Source organism: Myotis brandtii, unplaced genomic scaffold (genome assembly GCF_000412655.1).
Source record: "Myotis brandtii unplaced genomic scaffold, ASM41265v1 scaffold489, whole genome shotgun sequence".
Classification (NCBI taxonomy): Eukaryota; Metazoa; Chordata; class Mammalia; order Chiroptera; family Vespertilionidae; genus Myotis; species Myotis brandtii.
In genome coordinates this window covers 23,007-27,709 of record NW_005368675.1, presented here as the reverse complement: position 1 = coordinate 27,709, position 4,703 = coordinate 23,007, and positions in this window count along the sequence as shown.

Here is a 4,703-nt window from a genome sequence, read left to right as displayed (position 1 = left end):
GTTGTAAGAGACAACTTTCTGAAACATCCCCAAACATTGCGGTACTTTAAACTCATTTGTACTATGGCCGATTGCATACCATGCGGTACAATACTGAGGCATTGTCGAAAATCCCCTCCAAGAAGGAGAACTTTTCCACCAAATACAACATTCAAATTCATAATTTATCTTAGTAATCTGTCTATGGCATTTATAGCATGACTGGATGCCATGGTGCATTCATCAATAATGAGAAGTTGGGCCTTTTTAATAGTTTTAGCAACTTCACTGATTATATCGAGTCTAGAAATTGAAGTTTCATTTAGTGGAATTGGTAATTTATATTGGGAATGAAAGGTGCTTCCACTGAGAAGTAAATTTGCAGCAATTCCTGTAGATGTTGTGGGTAAAACAGTACTACCACAACCTCTAATATAATGTATTAAAACTTTACAAAGATATGCCTCCACGCTCGGAGGGCTGATTCCTGCCTCAAACCTCAGCCTCCCGGGAAACAGCTTAGGGAGGGCGCAGCCCTTGGCAAAGCGATCTAGAACTCAGTGCGTCCACGCTCCGAAAGCCAGTTCCTGCCTCAAACCTCGCCCTTACCAGAAACAGCTCAGCGAGGGCGCAGCTGTAGCTAAGAGGACACAGGACTCAGTGTGGCCACGCTCCGAGGGTGTGTTCCTGCCTGAAATCATGCCAAGTGTTTGTTATACATCCAAGGATAAACACTGTCGCCAAAAATAACTTACATGAAGCTCTTTGTAAAGTCTGCAGAAGTTCCAGAAAAATTATGCTTGGGAGACAAAGAACTGAAAGCATATAAATAGAGAAAGCTTCCTCCATGTTTTTACTCAGAATTTGACAGAGATAGTCTGCTCTGTGCCTGTGTGTAATAAAGACTCCTAATTACTTGGCTTGTTAAGGCGTGAGATCATGTGATATTTATCTTTCTCTGACTGGCTTATTTCGCTTAGCATAATGTTCTCCAGGACCATTCATGTTGTTGAAAATGTTAAAAGTTCCATCTTTTTTATAGCAGCATAGTATTCCATTGTGTAGATGTACCACAGTTTTATAATTCACTCATCTGCTGATGGGCACTTAGGCTGTTTCCAAATCTTAGCTATGGTAAATTGTGTTGCTATGAACATAGGGGTGCATATATCCTTTTTGATTGGTGTTTATGGTTTCTTGGGATATAGTCCTAAAAGTGGGATTACCGGGTCAAATTGGAGTTCTATTTTTAACTTTCTGAGGAAACTGCATAATATCTTCCACAGTGGCTGCACCAGTCTGCATTCCCACCAGCAATGAATGAGGGTTCCTTTATCTCCGCATCCTCACCAGCACTTGTCATTTGTTGATTTGATGATAAGCCATTCTGACAGGTATGAGATGGTACCTCATTTTAGTTTTGATTTGAGTTTTTAAATGATTACTGACTTTGAGCATGTTTTAATATGTCTCTTGGCCTTCTGTATGTCCTCTTTCGAAAAGTGTCAATTTAGGTCCATTCCCCATTTTTTGATAGGATTTTTTTATCTTTTTTTTTTTGTTAAGTTGTATGAGTTCCCTGTAAATTTTTGATATTAAACCCTTATCGAAGATAACATTGAAAAATATGTTCTCCCATGCAATGGGCTCTCTTATTGTTTTTTGATGGTTTCTTTTGATGTGCAGCTTTTTATTTTGATGTAGTCCCATTTGTTTATTTCCTCCTTAGTTTCCTTAGTCCTAGGAGCTGTATTAGTAAAGATATTGCTACGAAATATGTCTGCTATTTTGCTGCATATCGTTTCTTCTAAGATCTTTATGGTTTCCCATTTTATTGAGTTTAATTTTGTGTATGGTATAAGTTGGTGTTATATTCTCATTTTTTTGCATGTATCTGTCCAATTTTCCCAACACCATTTATTGAAGAGACTGTCTTGACACCATTGTATGCTCTTGCCTCCTTTGTCAAATATTAATTAAGCATAATGGCTTGGGTCGATTTCTGGGTTCTCTGTTCTGTTCCATTGGTCTATATGTCTGCTCTTGTGCCAGTACCAGGCAGTTTTGAGAACAATGGCTTTGTAATATAGCTTAATATCTTGTATCATGATCCCTCCAACTTTGTTCTCATTTCTCAAAATTGCTGCTACTATTTGTTTTTTTAAGAATTATTATTATTCCATATGAATTTTTGGAGTAGGTGTTCTAGGTCTGTGAAATATTCCATTGGTATTTTAATAGGAATTGCATTGAATCTATAGATTGCTTTGGGAACATGGAGATTTTAATGATGTATATTCTACCACTCCATGAACACGGTATATGTTGCCATTTGTTTATGTCTTCATCTACCTCTTTTTTCAACATCTTGTAGTTTTCTGAGTGCAGGTGTTTTACCTCTTTAGTTAAATTTATTCCTAGGCATCTTAAATTTTTGTTTCAATAGTAAATGGGATTGTTTTTTTTTTGTTTTGTTTTGTTTGTTTATTTTTAGTTTCTCTTTCTGTGAGTTCTTTACTGGTATATAAAAAAGCCATTGATTTCTGGGTGTTAATTTTGTATCCAGCTACATTGCCAAATTTATTTATTAAGTCAGTAGTTTTTTGATGGTGTCTTTAGGGTTTTCTATGTACAATATCATGTCATCTGTGAATAATGACAGTTTTACTTATTTTCAATTTGGATGCCTTTTATTTCTTCTTTAAAAATATATTTCTTTATTGATTTCAGAGAGGAAGGGAGAAAGAGAGAGAGATAGAAACATCAATGATGAAAGAGAATCATTGATAGGCTGCCTTCTGCTCACCCCCTACTGGGGATCGAGCCCGCAACCCAGGCATGTGCCCTTGGCAGGAATCGAACCTGGGACTCTTCAGTCCACAGGCCAACGCTCTATCCACTGAGCCAAGCCGGCCAGGGCTATTTCTTTTTATTGATTGATCACTATGGCTAGCACTTCCATACTATGTTGAATAGGAGTGGTGAAAGTGGGCATCGTGTCTTGTTACCATTTTAGATTTTACCCATTGAGCATGATGTTGGCTGTAGGTTTTTCATATAAGGCTTTTATTATGTTAAGGTATGATCCCTCTATTCCAACTTAGCTGAGAGTTTTTATCAAGAAACAGTGTTTGCGGAATCCAAGATGGCTGCCAATGGGATGGCAGGCTGCAAGATAGTGTATGAGTGAGAGAACCAAAGGAAAGTGTGTGGACGTGCAGGGAATGTCTGTATTTGTGAATGAGGGACACTTATATTGCACAGGAATGTTGGGGACTGGCAGACCAAGCTTCCCTCTTTGGGCAGCCTCTAATAGTGTTGAAATCTCTCCTATATAGGCCATCTCTGCCACTGAGATGAACTGTGATCAAAAGTCTAGCCTTAGCTTCAACCGGGGAGACCTCAGATACATCCTGGGATCCTACAACCACAATGTCCAGGGAACAGCTGCCTCAGCTGCCAACCCATGAACACCAAGACTCCAGCCTCCCAAACTACAGGCTCCTAAAAAGTCTGTCTGAGGAGAGATAAGGTGGCACCAAATACACGGATGGGTCCTGCGCCTTCTCCCAGAGCAGATAGAAGGAACAGCTGAATCGAACAACACCCACTTGGAATTGGTGAATTAAACATAGCTGGTGAGGCAATCTGTGGATGAAAATGTCAGATATTGCCTAGAGCCTTGGTTGGCAAACTGCGGCTCACAAGCCACATGCAGTTCTTTGGCCCCTTGAGTGTGGCTCTTCCACAAAATACCACGTGTGGGCACGCACGTACAGTGCAATTGAAACTTCGTGGCCCATGCGCAGAAGTCGGTATTTTGTGGAAGAGCCACACTCAAGGGGCCAAAGAGCCTCATGTGGCTCGCCAGCCACAGTTTGCTGAGCCACAGTTTGCCAACCACTGGCCTAGAGAAAGGTGAGATAAGGGATCTAGGCTGGAGGGAGAAACACACACAGCAGGAAGTAGAGTCTCAGAGGGAGACTGCGCCCCACAAAATCCGCAGCCATTGGGTTCAGTGTAGCCCTCAAATGAAAAAGGGGGTCAACAGGGCTGCTGGCAGAAGGGTACTCTAGATGATATCCCACTGCTGGGCTGGGCCCAGAAAGGCATCCTGAAGTTCTATACTGGCTGTGCAGTGCCAGGGGAAAAAGGCGTGAGTTGGTGTGGTTCCTTTTTCTTTTTCTTTTTTTTTCTTTTTACTTCCTTGCTTTTGCTCACTAAGTCCAGTACATAGGCTCTTCCAATTAAAAACACTCACTGATACTGCAGGGAAAAGTTGTTTTTGTGAAAATTGGGGATCAGAATAAGGAGAGATAAGCAGGAAACCACCTCTGGGGCAGTCTGTCCCTCCAAACCAGTACCAAGTGCAGCAGGGAAAGAAGAATCTAAACACTGGGTAGAGGGGCCATTTAGTCCCAGATATTAATCCAGAAACACTGCCACCCAAAGGTTGTGTCAGAAATTTACTCTTGTGTAAATACAACTGAAGGCAGGCTGAGAAACAAAGTGATCAGAGAGATCTCACCTGCTTGAAAACAAGTAGTTGATCACAGGGAACTTCAATACTGTGCTGACTACCTGAAAGGAAATAGATGTGCCAAGCAGAACAGTAGAGGAAGTAAAAGACATTCACTGCTTCACTTTTTTACTTTTATCTTTTACATAAGAAACTAATTTTTTCTCACTTAATTATACTTTTTTATTATGTTTTTAATTATTAT